Source organism: Heterocephalus glaber, unplaced genomic scaffold (assembly GCF_053883595.1).
Source record: "Heterocephalus glaber isolate CG9 unplaced genomic scaffold, H.glaber_assembly_v1.0 deba00001479, whole genome shotgun sequence".
Taxonomy (NCBI): Eukaryota; Metazoa; Chordata; class Mammalia; order Rodentia; family Bathyergidae; genus Heterocephalus; species Heterocephalus glaber.
This window is the reverse complement of record NW_028258316.1, coordinates 1-24,519: the sequence shown is the minus strand read 5'-3', so window position 1 is coordinate 24,519 and position 24,519 is coordinate 1. Positions and strand designations below refer to the sequence as shown.

At 43.1% G+C, this 24,519-nt stretch overlaps 2 long non-coding RNA genes across 2 annotated transcripts; both read left to right on the top strand.

Annotated features, from left to right (window-relative positions):
- The first annotated feature begins 8,766 nt into the window (after positions 1 to 8,766).
- LOC147826009 (uncharacterized) lies at positions 8,767 to 11,099 on the top strand. The gene is made up of 2 exons (XR_015439786.1): positions 8,767 to 10,346; positions 11,014 to 11,099. It is a non-coding gene; the product is annotated as an uncharacterized LOC147826009 (long non-coding RNA).
- A 2,026-nt stretch (positions 11,100 to 13,125) lies between these two features.
- Positions 13,126 to 22,625, top strand: LOC147826008 (uncharacterized). Its single transcript, XR_015439785.1, has 5 exons — positions 13,126 to 13,231; positions 14,771 to 14,848; positions 19,321 to 19,399; positions 20,016 to 20,136; positions 22,526 to 22,625. It is a non-coding gene; the product is annotated as an uncharacterized LOC147826008 (long non-coding RNA).
- Positions 22,626 to 24,519: the final 1,894 nt, after the last annotated feature.

The window sequence follows — 24,519 nt, the reverse complement described above, 5'->3', positions numbered from 1 at the left end:
CAGCATCCCATGGGCAGAACCCACCCCAGAGAGTCGATAGCTTCAGCCATCCACAGGCAGGTGGCCGTGGCCTGAGCTGGAGATCAGGAAGCTGCAGATATGGACAGAGACTTCTGCAAATAGCCGGTTTTCCTCCACTGCCCACTAGTGATGTCCAACTTATGACCTAGGACCTAGCACTGACGTGAAAATCAGTGGCATTTTCCCCATGCCCATCCTCCCAAATCTCCAGCACGAGCAGACATCTCAGTCCCACTCATTCTGAGGTATTGTCTTCTTTCCAACCTCACCTGCCCTCTGCTCCTTTGCCCAGGTCAGTGGCACATTTCCTGGGACAGCTATGACTGGGGGCTCTGTGTGGGTGTGTGCTGTAGAACCCATGAATCTCAAATGCCTACAAAGTGATAAGGCTGGCCAGGTCTCCTGGGATGATGGCAAGGTGACACATGCTCCTGCCTGCACCTCAGTGCACACACTCCTCGGCCAGTTGGTCTGACTCCCCACCCTGTTTCCCAATTGTTCAATCTCAGTTGACATCACAGTCACTGTGTGAAGCGGGCATGTGAGTGCCCTGTCTCTACTGTTGACCTCCATCCAAGGACAGGAGTGGCTTGGGGCTGAGAGACAAGTATAGGTGATGCAGTTGGTAGAAGAAGGAACTTTGATCTGGTAAACTGGGAATGTCAGGCCCAAGAAGATCAGTGTGAGAAGGATGGGTGTCCCCCACCGCACCCCACCCCACAGAGCTCAGCTGCTCACCACATCCATCAAGGTCAGCTGCTCTGCCAGCAGCTTGGGAGAGAAGGCTAAGAGCACCTTCTGCAAGGACCTATCCTCGTCAGTGGCAGCAGAGAGGCAGGAGTGCTGTGGAGCTGGCTTCTGCTTCTCTCCTGTCTCCAGAGGAGGCTCTTTCTCTGGTGCTGGCTCTGGCTGCAGAGCAGGCCCATGGTGTTCTGGACATGGAGCCGGAGCTAGGAGGAGGAAAGCTCAGCAGTGTTAGTCACTTGTCAGTTCCCTGCGGAGCATAGAAAAGACATCCTGGCCATTTGGGGGATTCCAATGCCCAAGCAAAAGCCATGAAAGCCTTCCGGACTGCTGTGGCCCTCACCATCTGTTTCGGCCTCGTGGGGCTCTAGCTATTCCACCTGAGCAAGGGGAAGGCACAAGGGAGGCTCCATGTCTGCCCCAGGTGAGTTCACTTGCCAGCCGGCCTTTTTGATCTTGATTTGGGGAATGTCCGGTGGGTGGTGCCATTCGGACCAGGTTTCCAAAATGGGAGAGGTGGCGCTGGGGAGAGACGAGTGAGCAGCAGAGTCAGAGGCCCGGGCTTTTCTTCCACCCTGCCTCTCTGAGACAGCGTCGTGTCTTGTGTGGTCCTCTGTGCCTCGGTGTAGAGGAAAGCTGACCCCACCCCAAGCCCTCTGTGACTGTCCTAGCCTTGGCTGACTTTGTCCCACTAGGCTAATGCTAACATGGGTTTCCACTTCACAATGATGATCCTTTCTGAGTGAGGCAGGCACAAAACTCTGTTCACCTGAGTGCTCGGGGCTGGGCTCCAAGCAAAGTAGTCCAAAACAATCCGTACCCTAGCAGGCCTCAATGTTTGCTGTACCTCCAGCCATGAAGTGGGGGCTGCGGGGGGTTGGGGCGGCGGGACAGAGCTCTGACACCTCACAGCCTGACCCTGTCCAAGCAGGCCCCTTACATACCCTGAGCACGAGGGGAAGCACTGCCCATGAGAGGTCATGGCCGGCGCTGACGTCCAGGATGGGCACTGGGCTGCCTCTCTCACATGTGGGTTCCTCCTGAACATTAGCTGGAAACATCTGCAGCCAGAGCCAAGCCAACGTCAGAAAAGGCTCGGATTGGGGTCCTTGCTGTGGCTAGAACTTCGGAAAGTGGGAAAATGGCCATAGCTCATCCTCCCCTCTCCACTGTCTCCCTCCAAGGGGTCATTATGGGAGACAGCTTCAGAAGGGCACCCAGTTTCGTTGGGTTTTAATACCAAGGAAGTGAGGTCGCATCCTCAAAGTTTCGCTACAGTTAGGGTGAGGAAGTGGCTTGGGACCAAGGGGCAAGGTGTAATTTGGGTTGCGGTTTTTGTTGCAATTTGGTTGCGATTTAGGAATACATTTAGGGTTCTATTCTGGCTGAGGGTGGGGGATTCAGTGTTAGAAATTAGGCCTGCAGTTTACATTGTTGTTTATTTTTATTGTGCAGTTCACAATCACTTGAGGAGTGGCTACGTGTACATAACAGAGCTTGAAGGGCCGGGGATTTAGCTCAGTGGCACCATGCCTGCCTCACCAGCACAAGGTCCTGAGTTCAATCCCCGGTACCAAAAGAAAGAAAAACCAAAAATACCAAAACAACAACTCATAGTACAGCTTATATATATTACGAGTTTTAGATTTATATACAATTAAGATGGCCACCCAGTTCTTCCATTTCCTGTTATTAATGTCATCCCTTAGTCTAGTACATCCTGTACAAGGAGTGAGCAGATATTGATGTATAATTACTACCTAAGATCCACCTTCACCACTTGCTCTCCACCACAATCTGCCATCCCGTCCGGGCTGCCACATTGCATTTCATTGTTGCATCCCTCAGACGCCTCTTGACTGATGTTTTCACAATTTTTCCTTTTTTCATTTTGTATGAGCTGACAGTTTTGAGGATGACTGAGCTGATATCTTATAGAATGTCCTTAAATTTAAGTTTTCCTGATGTTTCCTTCCTGATTAGATGAGGGTTACATGTTTGGGTGCATGGCTTTCTGCAGGTGTTCCATGTTCCTGACTGCACCCTCACCCTGGGTTCTTCAGTGCACCTTTGGCTTAACTCTCACAGCTGCATGCACTGCCCTCTCAGGGACACCCAGCCTGGCCTGCCAGGCCTTCTTTTGAAATTTGGGTGGAAGCCTTCCTGACTCAACTCTTGCGTTCTGCATACCTGTGAAAACAGCACCCTGTAGATGACACAAAGTTCTACCACTGGCTCCAAGCAGTCCTTAGGCCTTTGTGCAACATGGCTGCAGAAGCATCCATGGGCCTGGATGGCTGAGCACCATGAACTGAATGAATCCCAGGGAACCTGCCGAGGTGGCCCTTCTCAAGCAGGGTGCCCTGGGGCTCTCCTCTCAAAACAAAGTTAGATTTATATACAATTAAGATGGTGTCAAGTAAAAGGGCCGAAGACCAAGACCAGACCAGGCCACAGCAAGCCTTTATTAGGGGAATAGATCTGCGGGGCTGTCTCTGAACAAAGGAGAGACAAAAGCAATATGGCCGGGGCAGGGAGAGTCTTTTATAGAGACTGGGGTGGGGTTTGTAGGGGCTGAGGTGGGGTTGAGTGAGGGAGTGACTGGGGAATGGAGGAGCCAGTGATGTCACTAGGTTGTAGGAGGTGAGCGAGTATGAGGTTACTTTCTAGGTGGGAACAGGGGCATGCTGGGAAAAAGGGTTTATTCTTTGGTGGGAGCAACCATCTTGGCATGGCATCACACAGGGGAGGGGGCAAGGCACCATAGGAAGAGGGCAGCTACTATACATAATAGCTGCTGAGGTGGTGGGAGACCTATCATTCCAGGCTTTTGTTGTATGATAACTGGGCAAAGGTCTCTTCTTCTGGAGCTGCTTCCTGCTAACCAGGGGCAAAGATCGGGGCTAGACCTGGATCTCATGAGGCCGGTGGCAAGTGGGGACCTCTTCCTTTTGCTGTACTGGCTGGTACCTTGCCATGATGAACTCTGTGACTGTCTGGCTGGTGAATGCCCTCAATCATTCCTGCAAGAAATTTTGAAAACAGCAAACCAGGCACAGTCCAAAACAGAGAATTAAACAGATAATACTGAGGGGTCCCAAGAGTAGTAATAGCCAGGTGAGCCATGAGCTCCAGGAACCAAACATACCCCACCATTGATTAGTACCTTGGGGGGCATATCTATCTGGCCCATTGAGTTTTAATTTTTTTCATTTGACATGTAAGTTTTTATTATTTACATAGGTTTTACAGAGACAGCTGGATGTTTAGGGGCTCATTTGTTATGGAAGTAAGAGACTGTTATGGAAGAGATCATAGCTCCTGATCTAAGGGCCCCTGTGTCATGTCCTTGCTCTTAGAGAATGAGTGGAACAGTGATAAACACAATTTATATAATCTTTATAATCCTTTTTTGGGGGGAATATAAAAGGTGTATGTAACTGAGCAAATGTCTTTTGGACGCCAACCTACCAATGAGTGTAGTGTTACTATGAACCTGACTTCTCCTTTAAATTCAAGGCCAGGACAGTTTGATTCCTGTATCTCTCAGTTTTTGGAAGCCTCCTAGATACATTTAAAAATAAAGAGAACTGATAACCTCCACAAGGACCCTGGCCAACTTGAGGCAATCAAGTGTAACATAAAAGGCTTGATCTTTTTAGACATGGGTAGGTATCCAGGAAATATGAGCACAATGAGAAAAAGGCATCCTAAACAGAGAACAAGGATGTACATTATTTTCAAAGGAATAAATCTTGTAGCTGCTTGGTATAGAACTTATCCTGACTGTGGCTGACAAGCAGGTGATTTTTTCCCAATACTCTTACTTTATGGTTTTTTTTTTTATCACTACACGATAGTTAATTAGTTATCACAGAATCAGAAAAACACTTATCTAAAAGGAGAGATCTGGAGACCAGTAGTTTCTAGGATTGGGTATCAGTAAAGAACTTCTTTTAATTTTTTTTGAAAAGAATCTGTACACACTTGTAGCTAATTAATGATTTTTGCTTCTATTTAGTACCCAAAGTTTTGTCTTTTTGAAATGGCTGTGTCATGAGTGAACCAAAAGATTTTAATGGGTGGGCTGTGTCTTAATTTTTCTGAAGTCTAGCTTTATTATTATTGTCATTGTTTTATACCTCTTTTGGTTATTTTTTCTGCTCGGTGTTTAAGACCAAGTTAAAGCGAGACCTATGTCAATCAATATGAACCTCTTGTTATCTATTAAGGTCAGTTAAGTCTCCCCAGGCCATTACTTTGGAACCATGCATGGTGCTTCTCTGCTCCTGTGTCCATGTCAGCCGTCTGGATGGGTCATGGCCTTGCTTGACCAAGTTGCTTTCAGTGAAAGCATTGGAGATATTTTTCTTGGTGACCCTCCTTTGGCACACAGTATATTGTCCTCTGGTGTCCAGCAATCTCTCAGTTTAGGAGGTTGAGTGACTTACCAAAGATGTAGGACCCTGTAGAGAAGGTTCCCTCATGTTCTGGAACTTTGTTGACCTTGAGGGGCCCGGGACAAAATATTGGCTGTCCTCATAGCCCAGTTACCTTTTAGTCCTGGTTTCCAAACTTTAGTTGTTGAACATCCAGAAGAGAAGGTCAATAGCGTTAGCATCATAACAAGAATAATGAACTTAACTATTATAGTTTTACCGGAATAGCAAGCATTTTGGAATTTAAAATATAGAGCACTGTTACTGTTATCAGTCATGGTTGTTTTTCAGTAGTTGAATTCCTGTAGAATATTAACAGAAAAAGAGCCACAAATACTATTTGAACATGACAATTATGATGACTTTACCTTTGTAACACATTTAAATGTCCATCTTGATATAAAATAGCCATTGTTAAACGTACTCATTTTTTAAAAACACCAAAAGTTTTTATCTAAGTTATTATCTTTAAAAAACAAAAAAAAAAAATAAATAAACTTTTGATAGGATACCATCTAAAGAAAATAGCCCATATATGTATCTGTTATCATAAATAGCTAGAGTATATGAAAAGGCAAATACCTGAACCAAAAAGAGGTTATTATCATAAACAAATATTAGAAAACCTGTACAGTCAGAAAGTACAAATACATTTAGTACACTAGAAAAAATAAAACCTTGTTATTGTTGTTTTTTACAGGATATTTAGTCCTTTGAAAATGACCAGTGTAAGCACACCATAATAACATATTTAGAATTTATCCCTTTGATGACAATTGATATAAACAGTATAATAATATATTGAAATGATATCTATTCCTGTAAGTCTTTTATAAGGCTATGAAAACTATCGGATCAGTCCGTGGTAAGACGAAAACTGTTGAGGTCCCCCTAGTGAACAAAGACTGGAAAATAATTTCCATGTGGCTGCTCCTTTGTTCACCAAGGGGAGCATGCCTTGAACTTAATAACTTTTATCTATAAACAAAACAGCTGTACGATTGGACAAAAAACAAAGATATAAGACAATTTCTAAAACTAGGGTGCACTCAAATATATTTAGCCCAAAGGAATTATAATCTCTTTATAATTTTAGGTGTATAATTATAAATAAGACTATTTAAAACTTTTTGTAAGTCAAGTAACAGAGATCTCTCATAGAATTAAAATCAGAAGGAATGAAACCTCTATTCCTGTAAACCTTTTATAACAAACTTGAAACCAACAAGTAAACATATATATTTCCTTTATAAATCACTTCCACACACCTTCTTCATGTACCCAGGCCCTTTGGTCTTGTCCTGCTAACAAGGCAAACATATAAAATCTTTTATATCAAAGCTGGGTGCAATTCTGAAGTTGTCTCCTGATCATCAGTGTGAAGTGGAAACCCATGTTAGCATTAGCCTAGTGGGACAAAGTCAGCCAAGGCTAGGACAGTCACAGAGGGCTTGGGGTGGGGTCAGCTTTCCTCTACACCGAGGGATGGAGGACCACACAAGACACGACGCTGTCTCAGAGAGGCAGGGTGGAAGAAAAGCCCGGGCCTCTGACTCTGCTGCTCACTCGTCTCTCCCCAGCGCCACCTCTCCCATTTTGGAAACCTGGTCCGAATGGCACCACCCACCGGACATTCCCCAAATCAAGATCAAAAAGGCCGGCTGGCAAGTGAACTCACCTGGGGCAGACATGGAGCCTCCCTTGTGCCTTCCCCTTGCTCAGGTGGAATATCTAGGGCCCCACGAGGCTGAAACAGATGGTGAGGGCCACAGCAGTCCGGAAGGCTTTCATGGCTTTTGCTTGGGCATTGGAATCCCCCAAATGGCCAGGATGTCTTTTCTATGCTCCGCAGGGAACTGACAAGTGACTAACACTGCTGAGCTTTCCTCCTCCTAGCTCCGGCTCCATGTCCAGAACACCATGGGCCTGCTCTGCAGCCAGAGCCAGCACCAGAGAAAGAGCCTCCTCTGGAGACAGGAGAGAAGCAGAAGCCAGCTCCACAGCACTCCTGCCTCTCTGCTGCCACTGACGAGGATAGGTCCTTGCAGAAGGTGCTCTTAGCCTTCTCTCCCAAGCTGCTGGCAGAGCAGCTGACCTTGATGGATGTGGTGAGCAGCTGAGCTCTGTGGGGTGGGGTGCGGTGGGGGACACCCATCCTTCTCACACTGATCTTCTTGGGCCTGACATTCCCAGTTTACCAGATCAAAGTTCCTTCTTCTACCAACTGCATCACCTATACTTGTCTCTCAGCCCCAAGCCACTCCTGTCCTTGGATGGAGGTCAACAGTAGAGACAGGGCACTCACATGCCCGCTTCACACAGTGACTGTGATGTCAACTGAGATTGAACAATTGGGAAACAGGGTGGGGAGTCAGACCAACTGGCCGAGGAGTGTGTGCACTGAGGTGCAGGCAGGAGCATGTGTCACCTTGCCATCATCCCAGGAGACCTGGCCAGCCTTATCACTTTGTAGGCATTTGAGATTCATGGGTTCTACAGCACACACCCACACAGAGCCCCCAGTCATAGCTGTCCCAGGAAATGTGCCACTGACCTGGGCAAAGGAGCAGAGGGCAGGTGAGGTTGGAAAGAAGACAATACCTCAGAATGAGTGGGACTGAGATGTCTGCTCGTGCTGGAGATTTGGGAGGATGGGCATGGGGAAAATGCCACTGATTTTCACGTCAGTGCTAGGTCCTAGGTCATAAGTTGGACATCACTAGTGGGCAGTGGAGGAAAACCGGCTATTTGCAGAAGTCTCTGTCCATATCTGCAGCTTCCTGATCTCCAGCTCAGGCCACGGCCACCTGCCTGTGGATGGCTGAAGCTATCGACTCTCTGGGGTGGGTTCTGCCCATGGGATGCTGTCTTCCTCCACAGGAGCTGTTCAAGAATGTGGTGCCCTGGGACTGTCTGGGCTCCATCTGGACCCAGAGAAACAAAAAGGGCAAAGAACCTCTGGCACCCACCGTTTGGGCCACTATCACACATTTTAACCACATGGCCAAGTGCACGATCACCTCCTGCTTTGGGGGTCCCACCATGAGGGCTGGAGACAGGGCCAGGGTGGTGGAGCACTGGAGCCGGGTGGCCAAGCTAACTGGTAAGAGGGTGCTGGCAATTTCCTCTGGACATCTACAATCTGCCTCTTTTCCTCTGTCAGCTCTGGGGACTGTAGGCTCTTTTCTAAGATGTTCCATGATCCCTAGTGCCTCCTTGTCATGGGGACCCTGACCTCGACTCATAGGTCATGTGGTGTGGTGGGTGCTGTCATGCGATCTAAGCTTCTTTGAGTTTCCCTAAAATCCTCCTCCCTGAAAGATAGCCTATTTAATAAATGGTGCTGGAACAACTGGATTTCAACCTGCCAAAGATTCAAACTAGACCCATACCTATCACCATGCACTAAACTAGACCCAGCTCCGGGCTCGCTGGTGTCCACATTTGCGTGACCGTGAGGCGGAAAGTGGCTCCTCTGCAGGTGGGACTCAGGGCTTCCTGGGGCCCGGCCAGGCTAGGCTGGAACCACCCCCACAGCCTGGGACCCAGCACCTCAGGCACCATGGTCACCGCACGGGCTTGGCCGCCCCCTGCTGGCCGCGTGGGCTCACTGCGTGCTCTGCCCTTTGGCACCCAGGGGAGCGAGGAGCTTCTGGGGCACAGAAGCCCAGCAGAGGCAGCCCCCCTACAGGCCTCCTCCCGGACCAGGGCAGCGGGTACACTGCCACGTAGAGGACCGTGTGGAAGCCAGGAGAGTGGCTTAGAGCACGGGTGAACAGGAAGGGAGGAAGCCGGGACCAGCACAGCCCAGAATTCACTCTCTCTGTCAGCTCAGCACAGCCACCGGGGTCCCTGAGAGCCCTTGGGGACAAGGAAGGAAGCGCCTGTTGCAGGACGAGGAAGGCCCCGGGCCACAGGAAGGCAGAGCACCAGGGCGGTGAACAGCTCACTTGAGACCCCCCCCCCGTGCCACTGTGGAGCTCAGCTCAGGCGCCCAGCGGAGCCCTCAGGGCAATGATCCCAGTGGGGCGTCATTGTGGCCCCAGGAACAAACCATCAGATAACCGGGAAAGGGCAGGGTCCTCCTATGCAGAGGAATACGGAGTGCTTGTTGGAGATGCTCTGCCCTCTGGGGAGCCTAGGTCCCCACCCTCGCTCGGAGCTGTGCCAGCCCAGCATTCTCTCAGTTTTCCTGGAAGCTAAACCTCTTCCAAACAAAAGTTAATCAAGAAATTTAAAGACCTGAATTGAACAAGCAAAAGTTCAGGGTGTGATATGTAAGGTCACTAGGGAAAAACCAGAAACCAGATACATCACTCCTAACTGCAAGAGAAAAGGAAAAGTCAGGTGTGGTGGTGCTTCCCAGCAATCTCAGATCTCGGACACTGAGCAAGACCTACACACACTCTCTCTCTCTCTCTGAAAAAGAAACAGTGAGGTGAATTACTTCTGAAGAAATAACGAAAAGCTTCAAGCCTACTTAGAGGAAGCAAGACAGAGAGGAAGACAGAATAAGGTGGTAGAAGTAAGCACGAATATACGAACATATTCTCTTTATGCTATGCATCCTCAAAATACTGGCAGAGCTGGGGCCCCTGGCAACCTCAGCGTGTGATCTCAGCACAGGGCTCTGCTGCCCTCCGGTGGCCGCTCGGTGTCACTGCACGCCCCGCCTGCTCTGGTCCCAGGAGGAGAGAGCTCCAGCTTGGGAAGCTGACCTGCAGGGATGCGCGCCCCTCCTCCTGCCCCCAAGGTCACCCTCCCATCCCTCTCCCTTGGGGACAGTTTAGAGCTACCTGTCCGCAGAGCCTCATGCACTCACAAGCCGCCTCTGGGAGGTGATTGCCTCATGGGCGTGGTACACCTGGGTTGTCAGGAGGCGGGATCTGGGCTGAGAGAAATCGCCTGGTTCAGGGCCTGGAAGCCTGCATCTCGCTGCCTCTGCTCCCTGGACTCTGCTTTCTGTCTGCCAGGCCCCTCTGCCATGCCGCGCTGCCTTCGAGCTGCTGACTAGGGACTGAAACCTCTACCAAGTGCGAGCCGAGATAAACCTCTCCTCGGTTAACTTGTGTGTGTCCGGTAGCGTGTCTCGGTGACCAAGTCACTCCCCTCGAGGTCCTGCCCTTGACACCTGCATGGCACGTGAGTGACACCTCTCGGGGGCAGGTCCAACCTTGGCTCTTGGGGAGGTTCTGGAGACGCAGTGGGGCAGCCCCTGGTGAGTCCTGGATGGGTCTAGGCCCCTGCCCCAGGTGTGTGGTCAAAAACAGTATGGTGTGTGGGGGCAGGAGTGGCTCTGCCTGTGTCCGACACTCTCAACAAGGCCCCGGCAGCTTCCCGGCCACACCTGTGCCCACCTGAGCCACACTAGAGCTCCTGACCTGGCAAGACCCGTGGGGTCCTGATCCTTCCACGAGCTCTAGAAAGGCTCGATCGGTCTCTGGGAGGGCCTGACTCCCCTGCTGCTCAGCCACCACACAGCGCCCAGTCATGTCCTGTCCTCGTGGGATTTCTTCCCCAGCTAGCAAGTGCGGTCCATTGTGACCTCACTTGTGTGTAGGGCTGTCTTAGTCTGCAAGCTGAAGTCCTTCTGCCCCAAGACCTCTGCTGCTTTGCTGATCTCAAGACACTGACAGTGTTGCTTGCTGTCTGCTCAGGGCCTGGTCGTCTCCATGGCAAAAGTCTTTGGCCATTCATACCTGTGTCCATCCGTTGCCTCAGCCTTTCTCTTCAGCCATGGCAAGTGTCCTAGCAGAGGTTCTTCAGCCTTAGTAAGCCCGCTTTAGCTTGCTCCTTTTCTTCCTCGTAGGCACAACAGGCATTGGGCTCTCCCATCCCAACAGCAGCAATATGCATCCTTTTCAACTGGAATAAATTTTAAAGTGATTTTTTAAATAGTGTCACCCATAATTCATTCTTCTCTCATGGCCGAATTTGGGACCCATATCATTTAACCATATTTCAGGCTAAAAGTAAGAAATAAATTTGAAAGCCTTAAGCAACAAAAAGCTGGTTTGTTTGTTCATTTCTGACATCTGACTTCAGGAAGGATTAAAAAACTTCCAGCATTCACTGTGTTGTTCTCCTTCCTCAGACCTGGCTCCACTTCTGGGTTCTTTGCCATACCTTCTCTTATCTATTCCAGACTTCCCTTGGGCCATAGCAGCTCTCAGATGATTTCCCCAGATTAGAAGATATGCATTTACATCATTTCAAATAACATTCTTCACATTTGTTCTGATTGGCCTTTTGTAAATTATTTATTCATAACCAACCTGCATAACCCTGGAAATAACTGTTCTTATTTGGTTAAATCAGAAAAAATCCACTCCTGAAAGTACAGATTGGAGGTCTTGGGTTGAAGGTGGAGGTGTTTTCCCAAAAGAAGCTGGGATGTTCCTACAACTATGCATGACAAAAGTGTCTGTTACAGGTTTCCAACTGTCCCTGGGCATAAATGTACACATCCCATCCTCTTCCTTAGAAAATATGTTGCCTAAATCCTCGCCCAATACAGTCCCTTATACTGTTAAATTATTAATGTAGAAGAGGTGTCTGATTTGGGAGATGTTTCTGAGAATCTCTAGGACCTCTTGGCTACATATGGACAAGGAGTAATTAAAGACCCCTGAGGTTTCTAGCTGGAGGTTCTGGGTGGGTAGTAAGACTGCCAACTGGGAGAGGGAATTTAATAAGAACAAGGCAGGTGTAAAGTTAAAGAGATTGCTATTTGACATGCTGTAATAAAAGACCCTATGGAGATTCCATGGGGAACAGGAACCAAAAAAAAAAAAAATGCCCTTAACTGCAATGGGGGAAAAGGTATCTATCTTTATAGTGGAGAAAGCTGGAAGACACCACCTCAACCCAATGATTAGTCAACACCAAGTCCTATGACATGCCTTCTGAGACAACACAGCCACAGGGATGCAAACCTTATCACGTATGAACTTCTACCACCAATTCATAACCTGATTTTGAGATATCAGGAGATAGCATGGAATAGATGGACACATTATACAAAACAACCATGCTGTCTTCTTAAAAAATATCAATGCCAGACCTGGGGATTTAGCTCAGTGGTAGAGCACTGGCCTAGCATGGAGGAAGCTCTGGGTTGGATCCCAAATACTACAAAACAACCTCAAAATGTGAATGTCATTAAAGACAAACTGAAAAACTGATTATGGTAGCACAACTCATAAGACAAAAATCTTCTAAGCAGCCTTTATGTCCATCAAGGCATGAATGGATATAGAAAATATGGTCTTTACACAAGTGGGGTATTATTACTATGTCATATAGAAGGATTATCTTGAAGGAAACTTGGTAGGAAATTTGTAGAATAGATGCACCTTGAGACCATAATGTTAAGTGAAATAAATCAGACACACAAGCTTAAATATGACATGGTTTCTTTTATATAAGAAACCCAAAATATAAATAAAGAGAAAAATAAAATAAAAATCAGAGAGATAGATCTTTTGCAAAAGGGAAGGGGACCAAGAGATGAATGGAGGAGAAAAAGGATGAAGGGAAAGGAATGGAAAAAGAATTAAAATGTGTTATGCACATGTACCAACTCCCCAAGAGGAATTCAATCATTATGTACTGCAATAATGTGCTAATAAAACTTAATAAAGAAAAATGAAAAATGACACGATAGCAAATTGCAGTGTGTGGTCCTGGGTGGGGTCTTGGATCAGGCAGATAAACTGCCATAAAAAATCCCCACTATCGAAGTTCTCTTACAGCCTAGTTGAACTTGTAGGACTCTACGCGTTGATGTCAAGGCATTTATTTGCACCTCCTTCAGTACTACTTCCTGCACATGCGCACTCTTGGGTACCTGCCCCACAATGGGCGTGCGTCGTAAGAACATCCGGGCCTCACAGGTGTCGTAAGAACATCCGGGCACTTCCCAACTGGTGCGCACTTGGCGACCATTAGCAGTACCTTCCCGTGCGGCTGCAGTGTCTGACTGTGGCGGTGGAGTCTCAGTCTTGTGAGAGGTTTCTAAAACTGATGTATGTAAAAAATGTGATTGAGGCCCAGTCCTCCAGACCCCTCTGTACTGAACAAGCTTTGCGGGCTTTGCCTCCTCACTTTTCTGTTCGTTCGTTTGGTTTGGCTGTAGGTTGGAAGGGAGGGAAGTGCCAGCTGCCATGGCGAACTGCTCTCCAGGTGGGGCAGCTTTCCGCAGACATGAGGGGCTAGCTGTACTGGGATGGTTCAGACTCAGAGCGGGGGAGGTTTTCCCCAAGACTATGTCCTAGCAGGCTTAGAAAAAGCAAGTAGAGCCACAGAGTAGACATCCAGTGTATGGGTTATTGGCATGTTTAAAAGATTCCAGAACAAACGGAAGTTTTTTTAAAGTTGAGGGAAAACATTAAATGGTCGGTTTGAAAAAGCCTTAGCCAAAGTAAAACTGACAAATCTATCCAGGACCAGGGTATAAGCAACCAATGTTTTAAATTTGGAAGGTAGGGGCCAGGGGTTAGCGCAATGGTGCCACACCTGCCTGGCAAGCACAAGGTCCTGAGTTCAATTCTTGGTACCAAAAAAAAAAAAAAAAATCAATGGTAAAAAGTGTCACAGATTCTCGGAAAGAATAAAAAAATTCAAAAGGAAAAATTATATAAGGCTTTGGTTGAGTGTCACAGGTTAGAGAACTCACAAGACTCTCACTGTGCATGTGTGTGTAATAGTGTGTAATACTTTTAAGGGGAAACCAATAATTATCAAGTCATGTATGAAAGCCTCAATTAATTATACAAGAGATAAGAAACTCCCTCCCTCTGATAAAATTAACTCATAGATGCACTACAAATATCTGAAAGATTAATAAAAATTTTTGAAGTAGCGGTGCATGGTAGAAGTCCTGATGGTGAGGATAACATTTAAATTAGAATGTAAGTCCAAAACAACTATTTTAAATGTTTTAAAAGCAATACAAACATTAAAACCCAGCAGTTTGCCATACTAATAAATGTCTGGAAGTGCACAGGCACCACTTTGAGCACCTCTTGTAATGGTAGAGGCCAAATGTAACTTACATTAATCTCATGATGTCTCAATAAATTGAGTGTTAAAATATTTATATGTTTTTTTCTGAAGTATGTATACATTTTTTTGGTGGACTATAAGTGAAAACATCATGTTGTACACTTTAAATATGTATAATACAAACATGAATGTTTCTAAGAACTTTTACTTGTGATTGAAACATTTTAACTATATGAAAGACATTTAAAAATACACACGTATATGCAATTCCAGTATCTCAGTGACATAATTTCTCATTTGTTTGAAATCTTTTAATATTTTTATCCATATGAACATATTGCTAAGTTGATAAAACTATATTTTATGCACTTATACATTTTACAGATTTTGTAACAATAATTTGGAACTATGCCTCCTTTTTCACTTTTTTGTAGAATTTTTAAGAGCTGTGTTACATCCACTGTATTTGTATATTACATGTTTTATTTAATCATTTTCTTATTACTAGATGCCAGTGCTATTTTTTAAAATTATAAGTAACTCTGCTTTATGCCACACAGAGGGGTGCCTATAATCCTAGAATCAGGAGGCTGAGACCGGAGGATTTTGGAGAGTGCAGCGCCAGTCTGAGCGACATAGTAAGTATAAGGCCGTTTTAGATTACATCACAAGATCCTATCTCAAAAAACAAAGCAAAGAGGGCCAGGGATTTAGCTCAGTGGTTTTGCCACCTGCTGTGCAAGCACAAGGACCCGAGTTCGATCCCTGGTACCAAAACAAAACAAAACAACCAATCCAACTTCCCAGGTTAATTTGGGCCAGGGATTTAGCTCAGTGGTTTTGCCACCTGCTACGCAAGCACAAGGACCCAAGTTCGATCAACAGTACCAAGAAACAACAACAACAAAAAGCAAAGAAACAAAAGCTAAGTCTGCTTTGAGTACATTTTTGTATATGGATTTTTCTCCTTTAATATTTTCATACTTCTTTTATTCCAAGGTATACATATTCTTTTATTGTGTATCAAGTAATATTTTAGTATATTTGGTTTTTCCTTTTTAAACATTATTGAATTGATATTAAATTTTCAATTTGAAACTTAGAATTGGAGAAATAGAGCAATCCTAAATATAAATTTGGACTAGGGGGTTTACTAAGTCAAACAAGTTTATGATACTTGATAAGTATATTCAAAATGTCACCTCAAAATGTTTTGCCAGTAACATCAGCATGGGTGTGTGCTGTTTTCCTATAGCTTTTCCAGCATATGTATTTTCCTGATTTTTAATAGTTTTAATAGATGTCAATTATTTCCTAATTATTATTTGACTTAATTTAACTACTTTACCCTGTATGTGAAAAAGCTATGGATGTAAAGAGAACAAAAGACAAAATTTCAAGTCATTTAAAAAATCAGATACAAACACTTTGATGTTTAGTCGGTAACTTTGTGGAGAAAAAGTCAGAGTTCTTGGCTCTTATCTTTCCATATGTTACATCTGTTCCTCTGCCACATGCAAAACTGGAAGAATTCTGGACAACTGCTTTATAAAATCAAAGAAACTTTAGCTAGATGAACCAATAAGAATCATCTGGTTAGGGACCAGGGATTTAGCTCAGTGGTTCCACTGCCTGCCTTGCAAACACAAGGTCCCAAGTTTGATCTCCAGTACCACACACACACAAAAAATCATCTGGTTAAACCATTCATTTCAATAAGATTAAATAAAAACCCATTGAGATTCAAATTATTCAAGATTTTTCAATTAGTAGCTGTCAGGGTGCAATTTAAGGTCAAGGTTCCAGACCTTTCTATGAGACATGCTGCCTTTCTGATGCAAATTCCATCTGGGGGCTAATCATGCACCTACAGTTGTCCTTGACATTTAGGCTGAGAAGTGTAAAATTTAGGCTTAGCATACTAATTCTTACTAAATAAAATAAGAGAGCGAATTTCTGTGGTCTTGGACTTATGAGTATAAAGCCAAACCTATATCTGAATAGGTGGCACAAAATGAGAAGCACATTTCTTGAACTGTCTTTAATAGGCTTATGCAAAGAATTCTGCAGAAGGTGTCTTAAGCATAGTAATTCCAATGGCAGGTGATTAAATCCTCTGGAAGACTGGATCATCATGATCTTGATTTTTTTTCTTGCTGTTGATTGTCTTGTTACCTATTCAATATGAGTTTGTTCACCATTTCTAGGCCAAATTAGGAACTGAATTTTACAACTGAAGAAAAGCACCCATTTATCGTATCACCTTTATCATTGCATTTTCAATCTTTCTTGTTTATAAAATGTTCCCACAACCAGTAACACGAGTCTCAGACTTTAATAATCTTTGACAGCAAAAGTCATGCTTCAGATTCAAGCCCAGCTTCCGTGGTGTAAGCTCAAATCAGCAAAACTGCAGAAAACTGTCCTTCCTCAAATTATTTCCCTGTTTCTGATGTCCCCAGGTTAGTGCCTAATGAATATTCAGGCCCAGTCACTTTTGACCCCTGCCTTCTTGTCTTTCTTCTGGACAGTAATGCTGGTGGATATCACTGTCTTCCCCTGATGACCACTGATGAGTCATCCTATTATGGTCTCCAAGCAAGGTCATTCCTTCTCCAAATTCCTCATATCTAAAATGTGCTAAAATCATCCACTTTATCTTGAAAGTCAAGGAAAAGAAACTTAAAACAGAATAATTTACAACAGCCAGGAGAATTAGATAGGTTTAGAACTGACACATCCAAACTGAAACTATGAAACCCTGCCTCATTCCCACATCCATCCTACGGTAGGGAGGCAAATCAGGGAGGCAAGAGACAGGCGACTCTGGGTACCTCCCTACTTTGGGACTGAGGTCCAATTTTTCCCACCTTAGAGAAGGAAGTTCTCCAAACTGTCTCAACCTGGGCCTGGCATTGTTTTACTGCCCTGGAATGTGTTCTTCCCATGATGACTGACAAAAGAAACATCCATTCTCTTGGGGGTAGTGGAAATCCTGTATTTGCTTCACAGCTTACACAAGATAATCACAATAGAAGGTTGTATATATTCTGAAGTTTGAGCTATACAAAATTAAATTTATGCCTTTACAGCAAAATAAGTCGTACTCCCTATTGGGTTATCTTGTTCTTTGGGAGCTGTTTTACAACTTTGTAAATGACTGATAATAGATAGAAATGCAAAGCATTTACTGTTTATAAACACCAAATTATTTCCTGTCTGGCAGAGGAGAGAAGCTCAGTCTCTCTCTCCTATGATGGAAAAGCCAATCGTCTCAATTTGCACATTCATCTCACTGTTCTTCCCCTATACATTGGACCCTCAAGATACGACTGGCCTGACATACGAACAACTTAGGCTCATTAGGTTAATGGACCTAAGTCTGCCTTTTGTTATCTATAGTGTGTACCCAGGTAAAAATTCAGATCTCGGCTGTATTGACTTACAACCAACTTGAGTTACAACCAGGCCTTGGAAACTGATTGAGTTTGTAAGTCAAGAGTCCACTGTATTTGTGTCTATTCTTTGTTGTTTTCTTTTTTTTGGTATCAGGGATCGAACTTGAGTCCTTGTGTTGCGCAGCAGGCAGCAAAACCACTGAGCTAAATCCCTGGCCCTTGTGTCTATTCTTTGGATTCTCTTTTAAACTGGTTAACACCTTAACATTTTTCAAATTAATGAGCAGAGTAAAATCTTTAACAAATGTTTATTTTTGTATAAGAGAATCATGATTTTATCATTTAAAAATTATCTTTTAACACCATGTATGAGATCCTAAAATATGGTTACTCTTTGCTACCCTCAATCTAGTTTAATTCTCATTATATTTTCCTATCAATATGAAGAATACAAAGGATCCAACTTGTGGGTATTCTCTCCTAGCATAATACACACACACACAGTACACATGCCCATAAACACAACCCCCCAATATAAGCAATAATGGTTATCCATAAAACTGTTGAAAATCCATGTTTGAGAAGCAAACATTCTGTAGTGCATGGAAGACACAGTTCTGATGATCCATCAGGCAGAATGTGTACTATCTCAGCTTGAGTGGTCTATTTGGGTTACTTCCCCATTTTCAGGAGTTCTTCAGGAATGTAGAATAGATGGTTTCTATTTATACCACGGATTTTTCTCGGCACTGTTAACATTTTGGACCAGACGCTTCTTCAATGTGGGATCAGTCCTGTGCACTGTGGGAAGCTTAGCAGCTTTGCTGGCCTCTATCTATTAGATGGCAGTGTCACATCCTCCAAATGGCTCCAGACACTGCCCTGGTCAAAATGGCTCCACTTGAGAATCCCTGATGTATTTTATGAAAGGACACACAAAATAGCTTATCCTATAGAAGAGGGAGGATCTCTCCAAAGATGTGTGTATACTCAATTAACATATCAGCATGGATGGGTCTCAGTGGTAATGGTGTGTGATCACAGCAAGTTACAGAATGATTTGAACAGCATGACCATATTGATATGAATTTTTAAATCGCAAAACTTACAGTGTATATTGCTTATAGGGCCATGGATGTGGGGTGAAAATCATAAAACTATGAACATGAATAGACACCAATTTAATGAATTTCATTGTGTTTGGGAAAACAGGAAAGAAATTAGGATAGGTTATGTTTAAAAGAAAAGTCAACTCTTTCTATAATGTTTTTCTCACTTTCAAAGTAGGTCAAAAACACTATCGCAAATGTTACCTTTTTTAATCCGGCTAACTTATATAGAGACATCGTTATTCTGCAAACTTTATTTGACAGAAAAATCTATAAAAAGCTATGAAACATGCAGCTTAAATTTTCTATAGTACTTTGATGCTGTTATTTTTCAATCGTCTGTTTTATATTGTTCATATGACTGCTTGCCTTCCTAATTAAGAGTAGCTTTGAATTGGCAGTGTTTTATACAGCAATTTTCTGGTTCAGACTCTAATGACAACCATAATATAAATGTTCTCACCTTATATTTGTGGAGTGCTTTATCTTTTCTCAGTACTCTTACATCTGTCTTCTCATTTTGTGTTCACAATTTCTTTCACCATCAATCTTAGTTTCAAATCTATTCACCATGTTAATGCATGTTTCATCTTTCTATTGCAGTTACCTTAAGTTTGGGTTACTGACCCTGAGATACCAGATCCCCGGGCAGTTTACGTAGGAAGTGACCCACAAAACACTGGTAGGTAAAGTGAGACAGGGAGAGAAAGAAGTTCAGAGGCAGCACGTTTAGAGTAGCTTACTGTTTAGGGCTATTGAGGCTCAATTTGACTCCTTTGCGTGAACTCCTATGGATGGCTTTCACAATAGGAAGACACAGTGAGTCATTTGAGATAGAAGTTGGCAAAACCAGAAGTACTTATGATCAGGCCCTTTACAAGAAAAGTTGGCTAACCTGTGCTCTAGAGCATAAAACTGGGAGAAGCATCCATATTTTCAAGAGTTCTGAGAGTTTCCAGTGTGAAGAAATGTGCAAGAAGGAAAATATCCATAAAAATTTCATTTTGAAAGAAGTAGGTTAGGGACAAAATAGTACTTCTATAAGAACAAATATTGATCGTTTGGCCTAAAAAATGATCAAGATCCAAGCAGACACTTGAGACGGTTATAACTCTACTACGGAATGAGTTGGAAACAGTTCAGGCTTAGGAAATAGTGATCATTCATTGTGCCAAACAACAACTAATTAAAGATTATGGTAGTAATTAGCCAAGACTATGTTCAGGCTGGGAACAGGAAGAGATAGTGGTTGCCAATAATGACTATAGAAAACTAACGAAGCTTGCCTGTCATTCCAGGAGAGGAGAAAACAAAAACAATGAAACTAAAATCCGTGAATGAAAGGGAACATGTAGTGTTCCCTTCCTGTGTCCTCAGGGTGATAAGGAAGACTGAAGAAGGAAAATCTACCTACTGAAGGTAGGTTTAGAAGGTATCTAAAAGTGATAGCTATTTTTGTTAAATTAATAGACTGGTTTTTAGAATTTAGTTTTACAGAAAAGTTGAGTCAATCATACAGGGTTCCCATAGATTTTCTTCTCCACAGTTTCCCTTAATATTAACATCTTGCATTAGTGTGGTACATTTGATACAGTTAAGGAACCAACCCTTTTATATGTTTTATTAAGTAAAGACTATAGTTTACATTAAGTTCACTCTGTGTTGTGTAATTCTATGAATTTTGACAAATGCATAATGTTATATATCCATCCTAATAGTATTGTATGGAGTAATTTCTTTACACTGAAACTTCCCTGTTCTTCATATATTTACACTTCCCCTCACATTCTCCCCAAATCCTAATACCCTAATAACCTGGTGACACCTGATGCTTTTTATTGTATACCTATATCTATATCTACATCTACATCTATATGTATATGTCCTCGCACTGCAAGGAATTGAACACGGGTCCTCCAGCATGGTAGGCAGTGCTCTACCACTGAGCTCTAAGCTCACTCCCTAGCCCAAGTGCCTGTAGTTTTGCCATTTCAAGATGTCATACAGTTGGAGTAATACAGTAGGGAGGAGTTTTAGGCCAAATACTTTCACTTAGGAATATGTATGGAAGGCTTCTCCATGCATCTTCTCCCCTTACAGGAAGTTGAATACAAGAAGCACTGAACTTCATTTTTAACCCTTTTCAATTTTATTTTGAGATCTGATCTCACCAAGTTACCCAAGCTGGCCTCGAACATGTGATGTTCTTGCCGCATCCTTCTAAGTACCTGAAGTTAACAGCATGTGCCACCACACCTGGTTTCTTTGCATGTATATTTCCTTTTGTTTTGTTGCTGATATTCAGTAGTGGAGATTGAACCCAAGGCCTTGGACATGCTAGGCAAGCAGGCTACCAGTACACTACATACAAGCCCCTCTTTTTAAGTTGTTATGGCTTTTTGCATTGCTTCATGATATTCCACTGTATGAATGAACTAAAGTTTGTTCATCCGCTCACTTACTGATATCACTTGGTTGTTTCTAGTTCCTGGCATTTTATTTCTCCTATATGTTTTGTAGATTGTATCCTGCAGGGAATTGGTCCATTTCATTTAAATGATCAAATTTGTGACATAGTGTAGCTGACCCACCCCACTGGCCAAGTCAAGCCTTCTACTGGGACCTAGACCTGGTACTCTGTTCTTCTTGACCTGGGGGCAAGCAAGGACGAATGACAAAGAGACGTGACTCAGTTTAACTTTGGGCAGCCAGGGGGCTCTGGCCCCTTAGGAGCCCCAGCATCTGGCTCATCTTGCATTTATTCACCTAAACACCGGTACGAGCAATCAAAGTAGCACAAGGTTCATCTGCTTTCCAATATCCACTAGTACACACTCTGGTAAACAACTTAATCTTAGGTGTGCTAGCTTTGCCCTGGAACCCGCAATATGGAGGCACTCTGAGTGCAGCCTTTCTCCTTTGTGCTCAGAGAGGCCAGTTAGGCCTCGCTTCTCTGGTCTCTGACAGCATAGAGTTGTTCAGAATACTGTTAATTATCTTCTTCATTTCAACGAGCTCAGTATTGATGTCCTCTCTTGTTTGTGATACGAGTAATTGACCTCTTTCTCTCTTTGTCTTGATGAGCCTGGTTAGGATTTATCGATTTCATTGATCTTCAAAGAACCATATTCTGCTTTTAGCAATATTTAAAATTTTTCTATTTTTCAATTGTATTGATTTATGCAATAATTTTTATTGTTTTTTTTTCTTTTGTTTGCATTCATTTATTTATTTCTTTCTTTATTGGGTACCGGGGATCGAACTTGGACCTTGCACTTGTGAGGCAGGTGGCGGAACCACTGAGCTCAATCCCCTGGCCCTTAGATTCATTTTATATTGCTCTCATTTGTGTAGCTTCCTAAAGTGAAAGCTTAGATTACTGTTTCTTTTTTCTAACACTATGCTTTCAATGTTATCAATTTCCTCTATGCACTGGTTTTGCTGCTTCACAACCATATTTTGATAATTTGTGTTCTCATCATTTACTTTAAAATATTTTAAAGTTTCTTGAGACGCTCCTGATAAATGTTATTTGGAAGTGTGTTACAGTCTAAATATTTTGGGAAATTTCTAGCTATGTCTCTATTATTGATATTGCGCTTAATTTCATTGTAGTACAAGAACAAACTATGATTTGTTAACATCTGTCCCATGTCCTAGAACAGGGTCTGTCTTAGTAAATGTTCCCTGTGAGCTTCAAGAGAATTTGTTCTGCTTTGTTGGATAAAGTATTTATGAAATGTCAGTTACATCCGATGAATTGATGGTGGCCTTTCATTCAACTATGCACTTCCATTTTTTCTTTCAGCTGCATCTATCAATTACTGATTGAAGAGTGTTGAAGTTTCCAACTATAATAAGGTATGTGTCTATTTCTTCTGGTAGCTCTAATGGTCTTTATTCCCCCATATTTTATTGAGAATCAGTTGTTCAGGTGGCATATATGTTAAGATTTACTATGCTTTCTTGGAGAGCTGACTCCATTTATCATTATCTAGTACAATTCTTTATCCCTGATTCTTTCTTGAAGTCTGCTTTGTCTGAAATTGATATTGCTAGTTCAGATTTCATTGGGTTGTGTTGCCATGGTATATCATCCTTCTCTATCCTTCCACTTTCACTTATGTCCAATGGAATTATGCAGACTAGAAAAGCTATACTTGAATTTTTTCAAAAGTATACTCTGACAGTCTTTACGTTTAAATTGATATATTTAGGTAATTCAGATTAACAATAATCATTGATATAGTTCAGTTTATCTCTACCATGCTTGTGTTTTCTAGTCATGACAGTTTTTCATTTCTTCAAAAATCTTCCCTCGTTTTTTCTTTTGTTGCTTTGTTAATGTTCTAATTTTTAAGCTCTTTTATTGGTACATTTCAGGTATATGATTCATTTCCATTTATCATTGGGTGTGTGTACCTGTACATGATGTATCTTGGTTCTTATTTTTTCCCCATTACCTGTGTGCCCTTCACCCCCTCCACCCTTCCCTATTTACATAGACATCATTTCATTTATGTTTTCTTTTCTCATAGTTTTTCCTTTCCCTCTTTATCCTTTCTTCCATTCCCCTCCCTTCACCCCTTCATCTTTGGACCCTTTTTCTATTTCAAATGATCCATTATCCATTTAATCACTTTAACCCTTGTTTACACTATCAGTTTCTCACATAGCCAAAGTATTTGGTGATTTACACAGTGTGTGTCCTATTTGTTTCCCTGAAGAGCATGGCCTTGATATACATCCATTTAGCTATAAATGACTCTAGTTTTTCATTCTTTTTCATTCTTTATGGCTTTTATTAAAAACCCCACCATTTTCTTTATCCAGGTTCCAGTTGATGGCCACTTGGCTGCCTCCAAGCTTTAGCTATTACAAACTGTGCCGCTAGTGAACATGGGGTCACATATATCTATCACTGTGGTATGATTCTTTTAATTTCTTTGGGGAAGATCCCCAGCAGGGGAATAGCTGGGTCCAAATGGGACCTCTGGCCCTGTTCTTTGAGGTATCTCCATACTGATTTCCACCGTGCTGCACCAGTCTACACTCCCACCAGCAATGGAGAAGGGTTCCTTTCTCCCCACAACCCTGCCAGCGTTTGTGATTGGATGAATTTCTTGATAGCAGCCATTCTTTGTGGTGTGAGGTGTGAATCTCAGTGTTGTTTTCATCTGCATCTCTTGAATGATGAGTGATGTTGAACATTTTTTCATATATTTGTTTGCTGCTTTTACTTCTTTGAGAAATGTCTGTTCCCTTCAGGTGCCCATGTTTGAATTGGGTCTTTGAATCTCGGGGGTCAGATTCTTTTCAGCTTTATTATATTCTATCTAGAGAGCAGTCCTTCTGTCATTTTTCTTGCCTTGTTTCTTTAATGAATACATTTTCTCTCTTCACTTAGCATAGAGCAATTATACCTTTTAAAAATGTTTGTGTGGGCAAGGATTTAGCTCAGTGGTTTTTGCCGCCTGCTGCGCAAGTGCAAGGACCAGAGTTCAATCCCCAGTACCAAAAAGAAATATTAAATAAATAAAAATTTTTAAAAAAAATGTTAGTGCTTGGCATAGAGTTTGCAATATATATTTACAGCTTATCTAAAGACCACCAAGTCTCACTTGTTATTTCAAATAACAGTATACTGCTTCTCTGCTAACATAGGTACCTTTAGAGCGGAGGATTCTCAATTCCCCCGTGCTAACTACTCCCTATGCCAGTGGTGGCAAACCTATGGCACTTGTGCTGCAGCAGGCTGTTTGTATCATTGAAAGCTATAAAAGTTTCACCATCCCTGCCACT